The sequence below is a fragment of the Melospiza melodia genome, chromosome 3 (assembly GCF_035770615.1).
Source record: "Melospiza melodia melodia isolate bMelMel2 chromosome 3, bMelMel2.pri, whole genome shotgun sequence".
Taxonomy (NCBI): Eukaryota; Metazoa; Chordata; class Aves; order Passeriformes; family Passerellidae; genus Melospiza; species Melospiza melodia.
In genome coordinates, this window is record NC_086196.1 from 137,753,830 (window position 1) to 137,773,682 (window position 19,853).

At 48.1% G+C, this 19,853-nt stretch overlaps 1 protein-coding gene across 4 annotated transcripts in view; it reads right to left on the reverse strand.

The window, feature by feature from the left end:
- The window catches only part of EXTL3 (exostosin like glycosyltransferase 3), a 138,943-nt gene that overhangs the window by 47,001 nt on the left and 72,089 nt on the right, over positions 1–19,853 (reverse strand). For 3 of the 4 annotated variants that reach the window (XM_063153198.1, XM_063153199.1, XM_063153201.1), the window contains one exon: positions 9,696–9,798. The gene's annotated coding sequence lies outside the window, so the exon portion shown is untranslated. Of the gene's footprint in view, positions 1–1,281; positions 1,580–9,695; positions 9,799–19,853 lie in introns of all 4 variants that reach the window. The other variant, XM_063153200.1, reaches the window with a different exon arrangement.

Below are 19,853 nucleotides of genomic sequence, written 5' to 3' on the forward strand. Positions count from 1 at the left end.
CTCCACCATCACCCTGCATCCCTCCCATCCAGGCTGGCTTGGAATCCCGGAATCCCGGAATCCCAGAGTGGTTTGGGCTGGAAAAGACCTTAAGGCTCATCATTCCAGCAGGGATGCCACTCACCAGATCAGGTTGCTCAGGGCCCCATCCAACCTGGCCTGGGGGGAATTAAATCCCAGGAACTGATGCCATCAACACCATCTCCAGCAGCTGCTAATTCCACATTCAGAGCCCAGATCACATCCAAGGAATGAGGTTCACAACCTTGGGAAACGACACCACAACCTGAGACAGCCCAGCTGAGGAAGACAAATCCCACAGCAGGACCTGCCAGCACGGCTGCTGATGGATTTCCAAAAATAACCCAGTCCTCTTTCCACTGATGTCCATTTGCTTACAGCCACCCAAAAATAGCCCTTCCCGCTCGGATCGATGACGGGAGCAGACACAAGTGAAGGGAGCTCATCACTCCACAAACACAGGGCTAAAGGAGATGAAATACTTTGGAAATGCAGCACGGGGAACAATCCCACTCTGGCCCCGAGACAGCCAGCTGGATGGGCTTAATGATTCTTCTCCAGCACCAGCTGTGATTGAATTTATTTCCATTTGGTGTGATTAAAAAGAAAGAGACAGATAAAAGGGAGAACAAAAAGTCCGAGATTTCAAAAGAAACTAAAAATAAAATAGTTTGTGTGCTCTTGGCACCCTACCTTGACAATTTTTATATGTGTCAGCCAAGCTCAATAACCCAAAAGGAAGGCACGAGTCATTTCTAGGTGGGGAAACAAAGGCATGGAAATGTTCAAATACCAATTCAATCATCAATAAAATCAACAGCAGGAACAGGTTTAAAGGGCAGGAGTTCCTGAGGCACCTGCCTATTTCCATGCCCTAAAATCCTTGTGTATTTACTCTTTCTGGAGCCATTCTAATAGTTTCCATTGCCTGGCAAGTGCAGATGGATGCTGAGGAGTTCAGTGGCTCCTCACCACGAGCTCCAGCCCATTTAGCTGATCAAAGGCTTTGTTCCCACCTCGCGGGGAAAAGGCACTTCCTCAAAATTCCAACGTACAAGTTCAGCAGCAGGAGGCCTGAAATTAATCCCTTTATTTAAACATTAACAACTTTTAAGTGTCCCTAAGCAATTGTGAAGGTTTTATTAGAGAAGGCAATGAAAGCTCATGAGCAGCCCAGTCAAGAGGAAGCCAAGGTTACCTGCAGTCATTTTCTGAGGATTAACTTTGACAGCACAAACTCACCCTGCAGAGGGTTTGTACCTGGCATAAAGAGGACAGCAACGCCTTGCTGCCAGCTGAAGGCTGTGGGCAGGGATGGATGGAGCGGATCCTCCTGGAATCCATTCCCATGAAGGGCAGGAAGATGTGCTGTGGGCAAACTGAACCTCATGGATTTGTCTTCTGAAACCATCCTGGGCAGATGCTGGTTACCCTGACAGCAGCAAGGCTTCTGAATATCCTCCTGTGTGGATATTCAGGTTGCTGAGTATCCTCCTGTGTGGATATTCAGGTTACTGAGTATTCTCCTGTGTGGATATTCAGGTTGCTGAGCATTCTCCTGCGTGGATATTCAGTAGGAAAACCAATGACTGGAACAGGAGCCTGGGGAGCTCCAGCCCAGCACAGTCAAACCTGAACAGGACAAAGCCTTGAGCAATCCCATCTACCTCTGCCATAAGCAGGACATTGAATCAGAGACTTCCAAAGATCCCTTCCAAACTTGTTTGTTCTACAATCCACAGAAATGCCAGAGAGAAGGTGGAAGCCTTTCCTGGAGATATCTGAACTAGATAAAGCTGTAATGGGTAATAAAAATAACTCTTAGTAAGTTTTTCACTGGATGTTCACTGGATGTATGAGCTGGTGGCAGAGGAGCCTCCCTGCACACTGTGCTTCCCTCTCCTCAACATTTACCTCTGGACACAGGAATACATCTCTTCAATTAAGACATTTTCACCCCTTTCACACTAAAATTCAACGTGTTTTAGTGGCATTGTAGGACTTAATACTTGTAGGAGGTGATAAAACATTCATGAGAGCAACACTGTGAGATTAAATGGGTTGGGCTGGCATTAAAAGACATTTAAGGGATGGCCTTTAAGGATCAGCTCTCTGCTCAAGCACTGCACAATCATTTCCCCAGATCCTTCTGTGTATCCAACATGCAGGGAAAGGTGTGCACATCCCACCCAGGATCCTGTCTGGTTGCTGTAGTAGAAGGAAAAAAAAGCAAGGATTAGATGCTGCCTGAATTGCAGATGTCATCAGGTTTGGCTTTTTTTTTTAATGCCTCCCTGTTACTGGAAAGTAACTATTGAGTTTCACCAAAGTCAAAAGCTCCTCTCAGGTTCATTTCCCTTTCAGCTGCTCCAACAACTGCCTTGCCAAAATCCATACAAGACAAAATCTATACTTCCTAGGATTCACATTTGGGAATGGCTCCAAATGCAGAGCAAAGGTTTCACCCTTAAGACACTCTAGCAAGGCACACAGGTGTCTCCCTGACTTCGCTGGTCCTGATCCAGATGGAAAAAAAAAAATCCCAAAAAGCACAAGTCAGTTTTTTTGCTGACCAGGATTACCTGGCTTAGCATCAGCAGCCTTCAAGGACACGGTCTAACACACCCGAGTGGAAATCACCAGTGCTGGATGCAGCTCCCTTAAATCCTCTAAGCCTCTGCCTCTCTGCTGGAACAGCTAACTGCTGATAAACTCACTTTCAGACTATTTTCATAAAACTGAAGGTCAGCAAATGATTTGCTAATGAAATCTGTCACATAATTCCCAGCTTGATGCAGAACTCAAGCCAGCTGCGCCGAGCAGGGAGACAGGCAGGGGTCAGTGCCTGCTCTGAGGTGTGACAGGGCTGTGGGGTCACCAGGCCCTGGTGACACATTCCCCAGAGCCACATCGTGCAGCAAGCTGTGTTCTGCAGCCCTGCAGCCACCCATGCAGAGTCTGTCCACGTTTGGTGACGCGTTCTGGCTTTGGTGCCTCCCTTGGCTCTGCACAATTTGTGCCCATCCAGCAGCTCAGAAGTCGCCCCTTGCCCAGGGTGGCTTTGCAGATGAAGGGTGAGACCCTGCACTGACCAATTCCCAGCACCTGCAATGATCCTGACTCTTTTCAAAGTCCCTCTGAAGAAACACAACAGTCCTGCCCCCAAGAAAGTCTCCAGTCTCGGGAGGTTGTTCTGTTTCCAACCAGAGGAGGGCAACCACACACGTTGACAACAGGCAGCATCCTCCTGCCTGATACACAAAAATGCACTTTATCCCCATTCCCAGCCACCACAAGAGTTGTTTCATCTTTCCCATTGTGCCTTATTTATGTCTATTCCCTTCCTTGTGATATTTAAAGAGTTTTCCCCATACAGGATCACAGAATTACAGAAAGTTTTGGGTTAGAAGGGACCTTAAAAATCATCCAGTGATGATTTTTATCATCCTGCCATGGGCAGGGACACCTTGCTCTATGCCAGGTTGCTCCAAGCCCCATCCAACCTGGCCTTGGACAGGGATCCAGGAACAGCCACAGCTTCTCTGGGCACCCTGTGCCAGGGCCTCACCACCCTCTGAGTAAGGAATTTCTTCCTAAAAAACCAACCTAACTCGGCCCTCTGTCAGTTTAAAGTACTATACAGAATCACAGAATTACAGAAAGGTTTGGGTTAGAAGGGACCTTAAAAATCATCCAGTGATGATTTTTATCATCCTGCCATGGGCAGAGACACCTTCCACTATCCCAGGCTGCTCCAAGCCCCATCCAGCCTGGCCTTGGACAGGGATCCAGGAACAGCCACAGCTTCTCTGGGCACCTGTGCCAGGGCCTCACCACCCTCTGAGTAAGGAATTTCTTCCTAAAAAACCAACCTAACTCTGCCCTCTGTCAGTTTAAAGTAGCAGAGTGAATTCCCGTGTTAAAGACAACCTGAATCCTCATTTCTCCTGCTCAGCAGCAGTTCTGCTGGCTGGACCCAGAAGCCATTGAGCTTGTCCAAACTGTGTGGGCCACTGACCTAAGGAGAATTCATCAATCCCAACTGGGAGCAAGGAAATGCCTGTGACATGGCTATAAACACAAAGGGACTGGGGATATTTTCTCCTTCTCATGCACTCCTGCCTGCCCTGCTCACACAAACCCTTCAGAGCCTGCGTCGAGCTGCTCTGAGGCTCTCCTGCCAATTTAGAATCATGAGAAGGAGGTTAAAGGGTTTGTTCAGGAGAGCAAAACAACCTTAACTTTTATATCTTGAGGGGGAATATCCTGCAAGTAACACCATTCCTCAGCACTTAGCTGGAAAACCCAGGGAAAGGCAGGAGTTTGTGGGAGAGGCCCCAAGCTCTCAGCTCTTCACCCTCTCCCTGTGGACATTTCAGCAGCACAAGGCACTGGAGGCACAGGGTGAGACACAGGGATTCACTCAGAACACAAAATGGAAATTCAGCAACCCCATCAACTCTGATTTTTAAGGATATTCACTTCTCCACCATCATCACTGTGCTCTGGGGAAAAAGCCACTTTATGAGCTCAGCTAATCTGGGATGCTGTTGCATCATCACCTGATGTTGATAAACAATTATTGAAGAGAAAAGATAAAAAAGAGGCAAACAAATCCATGCTTCTCCTCTGGCCTGGGGTGGTTTTCAGTACCATTATCAGGCACAGATAAAAGGGGAAGAAGGAGCTGTGTGTTTTTGTTATGGGCTGCTGTGGTCCTGTTTTGGGCCTGTTCTCTGGCCCAAATCCAGGGTGTAAGTCAGTCATTTTCATACTCTTGAGCTTTCTCACCTGCCCAAACACCCAGGCCAGGTCTGACCTGCCTTGGAGGTTTCACTCCTGGTTGTGCCAACTTGTGGATCAATGGCAGCTGCCTGAGGCCACCTCTGAACCGTGAGTGAACAGAGCAGCCCCTCACGTCCCAAACCTGAGCTGTGCTCCCATCTGGGAGCAAAACCTGCATTTAAAAAATCCCACTTTTACACCACTCCATGGCATTCAGTAACAAATAAATCCCACCCACCTGGGGAGGGTTTTTACTCCAGCATGTATAAAAGAGATGTTGAAGTGACAGGGAACTTCCCTGCCTGCCTTTTGTGGGGACAACACAAACCAGCAGAGCAGAAAGACATCCAAAATATCACTTTTCAAAGCAGCAGCAGATCTTTCTGTCAAAGGAGACATCTCACAAGGAGGTTTCATGGCAAAACAATTAAGCAAAGCGAGAGATGTGCTACCGTTTCTCTTTTCTGAGCGAGGAAAAGCTTTCAGGAGATTTATAAAATTAAAGCTGCTGCTGTTGAACATCTCAAAGGGAAAGGGAGGGAGAGGAAGCGTTTCCCCCATACAGCTCCCCAGCAGCAGATTCTGATTGTACTCAGTGGGAAACAAGGAGCACTCCCAGCACCTTCCCTCCCACGGAGCTCCAGGCAGAGCAGTTTGCAGATTTTGGGTCCTTGCTTTTGTTTCCCACCCTCCCTTTGGATGGGAAGACTGAGGAGAACACGGCAATTCAGGAATTTGAATGCAGGCACACGAAGCAGCAGGATTCTGCTGGTGACATTTGGACCACAAATGAAGTCCCCAAGAGTAATAAACAATCAGGTAAAGGAATCTGGGAAGAAATTACCCAGCACACCTCATCCTCCTGGCCCCCATGAGATCCATATAAAATGTGTTAATGCATCTGATTATGATCTAAATTATGTACAGAGACTCCTGCCAAGCACTCCGTGAAGTTTCTTTATTGTTAAGTTGGAAGCTGCTTAAGAATGGTCCAGTCATCATGTTTCAAATTAGATTTGGGGGGAAAAAAAACCCAAAATATTCCTATTTTACTGCTGGCTCAGAACACGGGAGAAGGTCAGGATATGGGTTTTCTGTTTCTATGGGACAGAACACAGAAGAGCCACTCTGTTCCCTGTCCTTTACTGTCACCTGAGCTCGGTGCCTTTACTGCACCCACACATCCCAGAGAATCACGACAGTTTCAGCTTTCTTTCAACATTTTCTTCAACTTTCAACATTTTTTCCTGAAAAGGGGGATAAAACACCAAGGTGCTTCCATGCACACTCTCCACAGGCCCAAAAACTTTGAAAGAAAGGATTTCTGGAGGAGTTCTCTGAGAAAACACACTGTGAGATTTCCCTCACACCTCTGAGGGCTACCTGAGCTGTCCCTTATGCTGCCAGTCCTTTGTGCTGCTGTAAAAAAGCTGCTTCTCTCTCCACTCCAGGACTGGAGCTTTTTGAAAAACAGAGATACACCACTGCCAGGTGTAAATTCAAATTTGGGAGAGCACCCATAGTTTTAACAGCCTGACAACTTCAAGAGCGCTGAAGACTCCACCAGCCCAACCTGTGCTTTCCCTTCTGTCTGGCCAAGATTTTGCTCCGTGGATCAGCATCTCCTTCCCCTGCAGGGCTGGATTTCCAAGTCAGAGCCAAGGTCACCTTGCTCAGAGCAGCTGGATTTTAAAAGGAGGGTCCCTACAGTTATTAAAAGTCCTCCATCCATTATCTCTGCCCTTGCAAGCTCACAGCTGCAGCCACAACTGCATAAATCTGGACTAAGCAGGGAGCAGTGGAAGTGGAATGGGATATAAATAGTTCTTATAGGTTTGTTTTGTTCTATATATGTATATAAATCATATAAACACACACATATATATATGCCAGATATGTCTGCACCTCATTGAATCATGGAATGATTTGGGCTGGAAAGGACTTTAAAGAGCATCCCATTATCCCCCTGCCATGGACAGGGACACCTTCCACTGTCCCAGGCTGCTCCAAGCCCTGCCCAGCCTGGCCTTGGACACTTCCAGGGATCCAGGGGCTGCTCTGGGAATTCTATTCACCTCACCACCACTCTTAGAGTAAAGAATTTCTTCCTAAAATGTCATCTAACCCTGCAGATCTGCAGGAAGCCAGGGATAAGAACTTCCATTTCTAGCCACCGTGGTAATGCAGTGGTTTAAACACCCAAAAAATGCTTTAATGTAGGATCACAGGCTGGCTCCCAGCCAGGCAGCAGCTCTGCTTTTAAAGGAGTATTTATCTCCACAAAACACTTCCTAAACAACGTGCTCAGTGCTTGAAAATAAAGCCTTGCTAAACAACCAGATTTTTAACCTGGAATTCTGCATGTTGGCGTTCTCTGCTGCTCCAGGTAAGTCTGATTCCCTTACACAGCATGGTGATTTTTCTTTTTAAGAAGAAAAGGAATTTTCTCTTTCAGTTTAACTCTGAGGCAAGATGGAAGACCACAGCCTGGCCTCAAAGCTGCGAGATCTTTTGAACTCCAAGTCAGCAGGCTCTCACAGGAGCTGAGCTCGAGGGCTGCTCTGGAATAAATCAAAAAGGATTTACTCTTTCGCTTGAACAAGGCAGGGAGAAAAAAAACTCCATAGATGCACAGATATGGGGTTGGGGGTGGGGAGACAGCTACCAGGTTTTTTAAAAAGTAATGAAAAAAGGCAACTTAGGAATGCCATGATGGTTTGACAGTCACAGTCCCACAAGCTGAACACCAGCCTGCATGGTTGGATTTCCTGCAGGAAATCACAGGCACACTTGCTAAGCCTGCTGGAAGCAGCTCAGCCCCAAGAATATCCAGAGCAGATGCTCCAAGGACACAGAGCTCCTGGAGAAACCCTCTGAGACAGGGAGTCACAACAGGGGCTGGGACTGGCCATGTGCCTGTCAGTCTGTCCTTGGAGCTGCAGCTGGGGTCTCTTCACAGAGGAGCAGAGCTCATGGCCACAAGGGACCCTGAGAGCACCTCGTGTCCTCTGTGCTGAACCACAGCTCATCCAAGCTCTCCTGAGAGCAGGAATCAGATTTAGCAGCCAGATTCTGACTCGGGGAACTCTGGTGGCTCCCAGTCACAATCCATGTGCTGGACTGGGCTGACAGAGCAGCTCTGTGCAGGATGCCACTGCCCCGTGCTGTCCTCGTGTCCCTGTGCCAGCAAATGCCACTCCCTGACTCCTCTGCTCACTCCTGACACCTCTGCTGGAGCCCAAACTCATCAGCAATTCTGACAACACTCCAGAGCCTGAAGGAGCTCAGCACAGAGCACAAAATCTCATCTCATCCCCTGGCTGCCTTACAGGAGTGAGAAGGAAACTGGGCAAGTCCACAGGCTGGGACTGGCCATGTGTCACTGGAGCTGCAGCTGGGATCTATTCTCAGAGGAGCAGAGCTCATGGCCACAAGGGACCCTGAGAGCACCTCGTGTGCTCTGTGCTGAACCACAGCCCATCACACCTTTCCTGAGAGCAGGAATCAGATTTAGCAGCCAGATTCTGACTGGAGTAACCCAGTCAAAATCCACATGCTGCTTCCACTCCAGAACTTGGGCAGCTTTGTGCAGGATGTCACTGTCCCGTGCTGTCCTCGTGTCCCTGTGCCAGCAAATGCCACTCCCTGACTCCTCTGCTCACTCCTGACACCTCTGCTGGAGCCCAAACTCATCAGCAATTCTGACAACACTCCAGAGCCTGAAGGAGCTCAGCACAGAGCACAAAATCTCATCTCATCCCCTGGCTGCCTTACAGGAGTGAGAAGGAAACTGGGCAAGTCCACAGGCTGGGACTGGCCATGTGTCACTGGAGCTGCAGCTGGGATCTCTCCTCAGAGGAGCAGAGTTCATGGCCACAAGGGACCCTGAGAGCACCTCGTGTGCTCTGTGCTGAACCACAGCTCATCTCAGCTCTCCTGAGAGCGGGAATCAGATTTAGCAGCCAGATTCTGACTTGGGGAACTCTGGTGGCTCCCAGTCACAATCCATGTGCTGGATTGGGCTGACAGAGCAGCTTTGTGCAGGATGCCACTGCCCCGTGCTGTCCTCGTGTCCCTGTGCCAGCAAATGCCACTCCCTGACTCCTCTGCTCACTCCTGACACCTCTGCTGGAGCCCAAACTCATCAGCAGTTCTGACAACACTCCAGAGCCTGAGTTTGCCTGAAGGAGCTCAGCACAGGGCACAAAATCTCATCTCATCCCCTGGCTGCCTTACAGGAGTGAGAAGGAAACTGGGGAAGGAGAAATGTGCTGCTGGCAGCAATTCCAGCCTCTGCAGTGAGATTGGAAAGCTCCCAGAGAACCACACACCCCCACCCCAGAGCTGTGATCAGCACCCAAGCACTCATCCTCACACCTTGATTACAAAGAGTTTGGGGACAAGAATCTGCCCAGAGAATGATGCTAAAGAAGAAAAATGTTCAGAGCCCAACTTCCCCCTGAGCTGTGCGCAGGGATTTGGATCCTGAGGCACACAGACACTGAGCTCAGACCATCAGTGACATTCAACATTGCTTTTAAAATCAGAATTGAAAAGTGCTGAAACCAGAATATTGTGAAATGCTGCTTCTTCGCCTGCAACTTCTGCCAAATGAATTTGGCTAAAACTTTCAGCAATTAATGGATGATTAAATGAAAGAGCTGATGGCCAAAAAATATGTAAGGAGCTTGATTAAAGCTCTGGGGGTGACACTGTGCTGGTCCTGCCCTATTTTTACAAGCTTTTCTCATCTCAACAGTATTCCAACTGGACTATGGGGAGCAGGAGAGTTTTGTTAGGAGGGTGTGAGAGGTTTTGGTGAATTATGTTAAAATCCAGCAAGGGAAGAAGCAGCTTAACCCCAGGCATGGGGCTCCTTTGTGCTTTACCTGCTGTCCCTCAGCTCCTTGGCTCAGACCTGTCCCACATCCCACATCGACTCCTCCTCCACCTCTCTTCTTCCTCCCAGCGCTGATCTCAAGGGTTTCCCTCCTGTTGAACAGAAAAACACAGACAAAACCACATGGAGTCATGAAGTAAGTTCTGCATGGCCTTGAGGCATCGTGCAAGAGAGGAACTCTGACACAAACATTCCTTCTGGACCTCTCCAAACAGGGATTGAGCACCCTGGGGGAGTGGAAGGTGGCCCTGCCCATGGCAGGGTGTGGAATGAGAGGAGCTTTAAGGTCCCTTGTCTCCCAAACCATTCTGGGATCCTGTGATTTATGATGTGCTCCTAAGCCTGGAAGTTCCTACAAGTTTGACAGTTTGAGCTGCTGGGGAGTAAGGGAGGCTGAAGGGGGAATCAGGCACAAATGAGACCACCTGGAGAAGGGAAATTGCAAACCTAAAAGGGATCAGATGTGGGTCAGCAGCAGCTCCCTGCTCCATCAGCTCTGAGCCCCTTCCAGGCATTTTCAACTGCCTCACTTCACCCAAAAATCCTCCTGTACAACACCTGATAATCGACAGCTCTCACACTACATCCATGGGATCATTTCCCACAAAAATATTAAATAAAGTCATTATTTCCATTGTTCCATGAGTGCCAAGGTCCAAGAGGATCACTGCAAACCACCCAGCCCAACCTGTTGTGTTCCAACCACGAGTTCCACCCACCAAGTCCAGCTTCAAGCCCAGCAATTCCCACCAATTCTCCATCCAGTTTCTCCCCTAGCTCAAATCCTCTCTCAGCCACACCTCTGCTGCAAACAACCCCTCTGATCTCAGCAGACAAACAGACCAAAAAAAAAAAAAATTAAAAGAAAAATAAAATACCTTTTGTTAAGAAAAGCCCAAGGCTCCAGGATTATCCTTCTCGGGCTAAGTCAGTGGCATTTCCCTTTGTTTTAAAACGAAAAGGATCATCCACATCCTGCCTTCATCCTCCCACACAGCCTCTGGGGCAGCAGAGCATCCCAGCCTGCCCGTCCCCACCCTGACTCTCACTAATGTGTTCCATACTCGCAGCCTCTCCCCAGCCCCAGCTCCCAGCAGGGACTCAGGGCTGGTCCTTGGATGCTGCTGCTGCTGCTTTATAAAGGCTGCTTCCATCCCCTTCCATCCCTTTCACTTCCATCCCTTTCACTTCAGCTGGCAAAACACTTGCTGAGTGCCCACATCTTTGGGATACAAAGAAGGAAACACTTGGTGATGGGAGCCGGTCCCTCCTGGCAGGCTGCAGGTCCTGGCACGGCTCCATCAGCTACAAAACGTTGGCAGAAACAAGAGCAGCCAGGACCCTTCTAGAGCACCCTCCTTCCTGCCCTGATTGCAAAGATCCTCCCAGAGCTCTCCAGGAGAGTGAAGATGTTTCTCAACAGCCACAGCTGAGGTTTTATCTCAACATGACCTGTGAAATATCCACTCCAAACCTCACCCACGCTGCAGCATCTGCACGGCCCTCGCTGCCTCTCCCAGCTCTGGAGATGTTTCATGGCAGGCTTGGAATGCTGACAGCTTGCAAAATAAAAATCTGCCTTTTTTTTAACCCAAAGCCACCAATTATTGTCCCTGAAACTCTGGTCACTTTGGGCAGAGGAGCCAAGGAATCAGAGCATGTGGCAATGGGATGCCCAAATCCATCAGGCAAACAAATCAATATCCTGAGAGTCACAGAACTGTCTGGGTTAAAAGGAACCCTGGAGATGATTCATGGAATCTTGGAATGCTGACAGCTTAAAAAATTAAAATCTGTCTTTTTTTTAACTCAAAGCCACCAATTATTGTCCCTGAAACTCTGGTCACTTTGGGCAGAGGAGCCAAGGAATCAGAGCACGTGGCAATGGGATGCCCAAATCCATCAGGCAAACAAATCACACACCTGAGAGTCACAGAATTGTCTGGGTTAAAAGGAACCCTGGAGATGATTCATGGAATCTTGGAATGCTGACAAAAATTAAAATCTGCCTTTTTTTCCTTCAAAGCCACCAATTATTTTCCCTGAAACTCTGGTCACTTTGGGCAGAGGAGCCAAGGAATCAGAGCATGTGGCAATGGGATGCCCAAATCCATCAGGCAAACAAATCACACACCTGAGAGTCACAGTCTGGGTTAAAAGGAACCCTGGAGATGTTTCATGGCAGGCTTGGAATGCTGACAGCTTACAAAATAAAAATCTGTCTTTTTTTTAATTCAAAGCCACCAATTATTTTCCCTGAAATTCTGGTCACTTGGGGCAGAGGAGCCAAGGAATCAGAGCATGTGGCAATGGGATGCCCAAATCCCAAACAAACCACTGTTCTGAGAGTCACAGAATTGTCTGGGTTAGAAGGAACCTCAAATATCATCTCATTCAACCCCGTGCCATGGGCAGGGACACCTTCCACTAGAAGAGAGCCTAAGAGTGTTTTTTAAAAAGCCTAATTTTAATGTAAGCTCTGGAAAACATTTATTCTTCATAGAATAAATGCCACTTCATGATTAAAGTGAAGGCCCTTGTCTAATAAGCACTATATAATTGATATGATGTCAAAATTCCAGCAAATATTAATATTTTACTCTGATCACTGTCATTAAAGCAATAACAGCACCCCAGCAGAGGCTCACCCCCCCAAAAAAAGTGTGATTTCTCCCTACTCTCCACCCCAGAAAAGGTGGCCAGTCTCTGTTCTAACTTCATTTTATATTTTATTAGTTTTTACAAGCCAGCTATGCTGAAGGGTTGCCCCAGTAATTTAAACTGCAGTTGTCAGCAGAAGTGAAGGACATTGAGGGATACATTTTATTCCAGCTCTTTTACTGCCTGGCTCCTTGGAGTGATTCAAGCAGCTTAAGGATTTTAGAGGCACTGCCACAACAGTTTCTGGCCCATCTCAAGCTGCTATTTGAGCAAAAAAAAAAGAAAAAATGTCCCCAAAAATTCCAACTTTCAAAGAACTGCCTGGACCAGCAGAAGCTGTTGAAGACTCAGCAACTCCAGGCACTTTCTGCAATGTTATTCCCACTTGGCAGAAGGGGAGGGGGATCCATAAAACAATAAAACAGGGGGAAATGCTGATTTCTGCAGCTCTGCCAAACCACAGGAACACACAGAAACTCTCCCCATCATCAGGAGCCAGCAGTGCTCTGTCACATCTGCTGGGACACAGCAAGGCAGGTGACAAACTGGAGCACAACAAGGCTGGCACAGACCCAACCCAGAAAAGCCTCCAGGAGTGCTGGCCAGAGGAGAAATGTTCTGAAAATTCCCATCCCAGGGTTCTGCTGGACTCTTCCCTATGGATGATCAAAATAAAATTTATTCCTTGAACTCAGGGACCAGCCTGACCACCCCAGGCTGGTGGGAAATGTTGGTTTTCGTCCCCATTGATTGTTTTGCCATGAATCCAGCCATGCCCATCCTTGTGAAATGTCTCCTTTGACAGAAAGATCTGCTGCTGCTTTGAAAAGTGATATTTTGGATGTCTTTCTGCTCTGCTGGTTTGTGTTGTCCCCACAAAAGGCAGGCAGGGAAGTTCCCTGTCACTTCAACATCTCCTGGAGTAAAAACCCTCCCCAGGTTGGTGGGATTTATTTGTTACTGAATGCCATGGAGTGGTGTAAAAGTGGGATTTTTTAAATGCAGGTTTTGCTCCCAGATGGGAGCACAGCTCAGGTTTGGGACGTGAGGGGCTGCTCTGTTCACTCACGGTTCAGAGGTGGCCTCAGGCACTGCCCTGGACCCTGCAGGGCTGGAGGGGAGGAACACAGAGATGCTGAGATGTCTGCTGGCTGCTTGCCTGGCACTCCATCCCACATCCCATCAGGGAAACCATCCCAGGAAAACAGGGAAATGTCACTGTCTCTGTTTGGAAAGACAGGAGTCTGCTAAGGAAGGCAGGAGCTCCTCTGAAATGGAAAATGTAAACTCTCCCCACCCCTCCCAATTGCTATAAATTTTAAATTTAGGGGCTCTCAGGCAAAAATATGGGAGCAGGAAATAACACTTCTTTAATAGGGAAGAAAATAAAAGGATAAAATAAACAATGCAGTAAATTAAAACACTGACAGAGTCAAACACAACCTGACACTCTGTGGGTCAGGGTGTTGGCAGCACAATTGGAAATGTGGCTGCAGCCCTCCTGGAGTGTCAGGGGTGGTTCTGCTGGAGCAGGGATCCTGTAGAGAAGGGGGCAGTTGTCACAGACATCTTTTATGAAAAACCCTTTCCTTAGGATTTTTTCTCCTGAGAAGCTGAGAGGAACAAAATGTAAACAATGGTTATCTGCTGCTGTGGAATGCAACAGGTGCATCTGTGATTGGTCTCATGTGGTTGTTTCTAATTAATGGCCAATCACAGTCCAGCCTTTGTTATTCATTCCTTCTTTTCCTATTCTTAGCCAGCCTTCTGATGAAATAGTTTCTTCTATTCTTTTAGTAGAATTTTAATATAACATATATCATAAAATAATAAATCAGCCTTCTCAATATGGAGTCAGCATTCTTGTCTCTTCCCTCACCCTGGGACCCCTGTGAACACAGTCACGGGTATTCTTCCTCCAAAGATCCAGAAGAGGCAGCTGCTGTTCCTCTGGGGAATCCAGTGGAGGATCTGTGCTGGTGTTCCAGGATCTCCAGATTAGATCCAGGTAGGAATGCTTGGCTCCTCCCTCTGGGTGGAGCATCTCCCAATGGGATGCTGTAGTTCTTATCAGCCATGCAGTGCCATTCAACAGCTGTTATCAGCAGATGTCCCTCCAGAGGGAGGAGTGGGTGCGGTCACTCAGAGAGAGAGATAAGGCAAACTGCCCACTCGACAAAAGACAACTGCCACAGAGATGGTGATAGAATACAGCTTGCCTTGCAATCTGGAACAGTTCCTTTGTGGGAGAGTGGAAGGAACCAGGGCCATTCCAGGGCCATTCCAGGGCCATTCCAGGCCAAAGGAACACGAGCCAATCCAGGGCCATTCCAGGCCAAAGGAACCAGGGCCATTCCAGGCCAAAGGAACATGGGCCAATCCAGGGCCATTCCAGGGCCATTCCAGGGCCATTCCAGGTCACAGGAACAAGGGCCATTCCAGGGCCATTCCAGGCCAAACGAACAAGGGCCATTCCAGGGCCATTCCAGGCCAAAGGAACACGAGCCAATCCAGGGCCATTCCAGGCCAAAGGAACCAGGGCCATTCCAGGGCCATTCCTGGGCCATTCCAGGTCACAGGAACAAGGGCCATTCCAGGCCAAAGGAACCAGGGCCATTCCAAGCCAAAGGAACAAGGGCCATTCCAGGCCATTCCAGGCCAAAGGAACAAGGGCCATTCCAGGTCACAGGAACCAGGGCCATTCCAGGGCCATTCCAAGGCCATTTCAGGGCCATTCCAGGTCACAGGAACAAGGGCCATTCCAGGGCCATTCCTGGCCCATTCCAGGCCAAAGGAACAAGGGCCATTCCAGGGCCATTCCCAGTCAAAGGAACAAGGGCCATTCCAGGGCCATTCCAGGCCAAAGGAACAAGGGCCATTCCAGGGCCATTCCAGGCCAAAGGAACAAGGGCCATTCCAGGGCCAATCCAGGGCCATTCCAGGCCAAAGGAACAAGGGCCATTCCAGGGCCATTCCTAGCCCATTCCAGGCCAAAGGAACAAGGGCCATTCCAGGCCAAAGGAACAAGGGCCATTCCAGGGCCAATCCAGGGCCATTCCAGGCCAAAGGAACAAGGGCCATTCCAGGGCCATTCCTAGCCCATTCCAGGCCAAAGGAACAAGGGCCATTCCAGGCCAAAGGAACCAGGGCCATTCCTGGCCCATTCCAGGCCAAAGCTCTGCAGGGCTTTAGGCAGCAGCCAATGGTGTCCCCATTGTCCCCCAGGGTGCTGAGCTTTCCTGAGGTCCCCATCTCCTACGCACACACAGCAAGCCATGGAACACACGTGGGTCGCCCCAAATCGGCTCTTGGGGCGCTTGCAGAGAGGGAGAGCCAAGGGTGACAATCCTGGAAGGGCTCACAGGGACCTGCATTGATCCTGACTCAGCACAGAGGGGACACTGCAGGACCCTGGTCACTCTGTGCCATGGGCAGAGGAGAGAAATCCTCATCCTCACCCCATCCACCCTGGCCTGGGGCACTGCCAGGGATCCAGGGGCAGCCACAGCTTCTCTGGGCACCCCGTGCCAGGGCCTCCCCACCCTCCCAGCCAGGAATTCCTTCCCAAAATCCCATCCAGACCTGCCCTCCGGGATAGCAGATGATGCCACCCAAGTTTTGGAGCATGGATCATTCTCGGCTGTCCCCTGCTGTGTGTCCCTCCATGTCCCCCTTCAGCACATGCAGACATTGTGCCAGGAGAGAGGCCTGTGGTTCACAGAGCTTAAAATCTGTGAGGACAAGCAAAACTTCCTTTCAAAGAAACATCTTTTAAGCAGAGGCAAAGTTCTTAAACCTGGACTTTGGCATTTTTAAGTCTGGGCCATGTTTTAATGTATTGAAAAAAGTTTTCCAGGTCACCTTTGATGCAGAGCTGTCTGGAAGGGGGAGGCTGTCAGATGGTGCCTTGGCAAGGGAATATCTGTTCCCTGGGCACAGACTCAGAGCCTTGTGAACCCCCCATGGCACCTGAATATTCCACGGCTGTGCTCCAAGCCCCACGGACACTCCTTTGATGTGGTGAGCTGCAGCCCCTAAAGGTCTCTGGAGATCACAGGAATCCCCGTGATGGGATGAATTTAGTGGGTAAGGAGCCTTCCATCCTTTGAAACAGAACTTTGCTGTTGTTATCTTTTCTAAAGAACATTTTAATTGCTTTTTTTTGCTTTGTTTTTTTTTTCATGGCTGATACAGAGAGCAGCTGTGCAGAGATGCCCAGGAAGGCTCCTCTGCTCCACGGGGAATCCAGCCCTGCTCTTACACACATGGTCCCTTCCTGGCCTCTCCTGCTGGCTGCTCCAACACAAACAAGACCTACATCCTCCTGGAAATTAAAGCCAGCCTCTCAGACATGCACACAGATCTCCTCCTGCCCCACAGGACACAGGGATGGAGAATTTGCAGCCCCAGGTGGCCTGGAGCAGTCCCTGTTCATGGGGGAGGGTACACAAAGCACTAAATGGCATCTTGGGATATTTAATGCTCTCAGTTTTATTTTCTCACCTCATCTTGTCACCAGCCAGAGAAATTTGTCCATTTTCCTCTGCTCATCCTCACAGAGTTCACCAAAAAGCTTTTTCCTTTACTCCTGGTCACAAAAACATCCCAATCTGCTTCCATCTCACTCTTCCCTGACAATTATCTCCACTTGCTTCCCTATTTTCTTTTCTTTCAAAGCTCTTATCCAGACTGGTTTTTTCCTTCCCTCACCTGCCTGCACAACCATTATTTCTCCCACTGTCAGAGGTGCTGCTGCAAATCTAAAATTTGGTTTCAGTACAATTATTTAAGCTCATTCTCCTGTATTAATGCAGACAAATATTACAACCTAATACAGAATTATGCCCAGGAGATAATTCCTGGGATTCTCCAACCTGATGGGGACAGAGCAACACAGACCCAGATCCACAGCCCTGGCACTCCCACTCCAAGTGCCATTAAGGAGATGCCAAAGTCCAGCAGATATCTGGACAACACAAAACATTAAATTGAGCTCTCATATTTAAGAGCAGAAAAATTTCCCAGGCTAATTCAGGCATCGTGTCCCATAGAAATGGCCAAAAAACCATCAGGGTCCATTAACTGCATTTGCTCCTGAATTGTTTATGCACAGAGGTTACCCAGCACATTAATACTCCAGAAAAGGACATGTAAAGCAGAGCTGGAAATTAAAGAGTGCTTGGAAATCCTGATATTATGAGTGGGATAACACAGGAGGGGTCTGTGGGGGGAGAAATCCCCATTAAAAAACTCCAGAGAGCCCCAATTTTCCACAAACAGGGAAATCAAAACCTGTTGTTGCAAGCAGAGAGAGAAAGTCAAAGGTTTTATGATCCTGTTGTGAGAAAGGAATTTTAACAGGCTGGTGAAGGATAAACTGTGAGTTTCTTCCATAAACCTGAACAAAACCAAGTGATTTCCCAGAAACAAATTGGGAAATTATCCTCCCTGGCCCCAAGAGTCAAGTCCAAACCCGCCAAGTTTCTCCTGCCTTGTCCTTATCCTGCACCTTCACAGACTTTGCTGGGTTCAGACTCAGATCCAAATTTAGGCAGCTTGGAGATGCCCTAAAAGCTGCTGAGCCACCAGAAGGGAAAGGGATTTAAGGTGATAATTCACCTTCAGCTGAGCAGGAGCCTGCCAGCACGCAAGGCAGGGCGTAACTCAGGCTGGAAATGCTCCACTGAGAGCTCTGTGTGCTCCCAATCACCCACCCCAGAAGCCAAAATTCTCCTTTCATGCCCCTCTTGCAGGAGACACAACTCTCAACCTCGACTTTTGGATGGCCAAGTGACCACTGAAATCCCAAAGGGACAAAGATTCCCTTTAAAAATCCCTAAATTCCCTCAGCAAGCTGAAGTTTGAAAACCACAGAGAGGAAAAAAGGAATGCACAGGGATGTCCAAGGTGGAAATGAGGGTGGATGAGGAAAACAGGACATTTACCATGGAACTGTTACTCCTAACATTTATCAACAAGGAGCAACAAGACAAAAGACAATATTTCAGCTGGGTATTAGGAATAATTTCTGCCTCAAAAGAGATGTCCAGCCCGGGCACAGCTGCCCAGGAATTTAGATTCTGTGTGGATGTGACACTTGGGGACAGGGATCAGTGGTGGCTTTGCAGAGATGGACTCAATAATCTTATAGAAGTCTTCCAACCTAAATTATTTCATTTTTAGGACTTAATTTTGAGAGGAAAGAAGAAATTTTTCCCCTCTTATCTAACTCAGAAAAACTTTATTAAAGAAATCACTTTGCACACACTCCAGAGGCTCAAGACATTCATGTTACTCCCAACATTTATCAACAAGGAAAAACAAGACCAAAGACATTATTTCAGTTGGGTGTTAGGAATAATTTCTTCCCCAAAAGAGTTGTCCAGCCCTGGCACAGCTGCCCAGGAATTTAGATTCTGTGTGGATGTGACACTTGGGGACAGGGATCAGTGGTGGCTTTGGCAGAGCTGGACTCAATAATCTTAGAGAAGTCTTCCAATCCATGATTAGGACTTAATTTTGAGAGGAAAGAAGAAATTTTCCCCCCCTTATCCAACTCAGAAAAACTTTATTAAAGAAATCACTTTGCATACTCCAGAGGCTCAAGACATTCATGTTACTCCCAACATTTATCAACAAGGAAAAACAAGACCAAAGACATTATTTCAGTTGGGTGTTAGGAATAATTTCTTCCCCAAAAGAGTTGTCCAGCCCTGGCACAGCTGCCCAGGGCAGTGGTGGATTCCCCATCCCTGGAGGGATTTAGATGCTGTGTGGATGTGACACTTGGGGACATGGGTCAGTGGTGGCTTTGGCAGAGCTGGACTCAATAATCTTAGAGAAGTTTTCCAACCTGAATGATTCCATGATTAGGATCTCATTTTGAGAGGAAATACGGATTTTTTTTTCCCCTTATCTAACTCAGAAAAACTTGATTTAAAAAATCACTTTGCACACACTCCAGAGGCTCAAGACTTTCAGGGATAAATTCAAATTAAGGTTCTTGGTGTTCCTTTTCACCTGGACCAACAGCTGAGGATTTTACAAATCCTTTTTGCCTTAAAGCAGCTGAGTGGCACAGAGAATTACCATGAAGTCAGGGATGCTCAGCAGGGGTAAATGAACTGCTGCAAAGAATAACTCGAGGCACATCAGAATCTGTCTTGGCACAGCTCTTCCTTCTCCAGCAGGAAGAACACACAGAAGTGACAACAATCCCCTTCCAGAAAATTCTCCTAAGCTCCCAGCCCACTGCCAACATCCATTTGAAAGGAACTGATCCAAGCAAGAACTTCCCGGATTTTATGGTGCAAAGCCACCCTCTGTTCCATGACAGCATTTTGCTTTCACAGCAGAAAATGCGCCTTGAGATTTTCATCTTCAAGAAAGGCAATGGAAACCTCATTTGCTCACTGCCACCAAACTGGTGCCACCCTCTCTGGATATCTCAGCATTCCCACAGGTAAGGAAGAAGCAAGTTCAACCC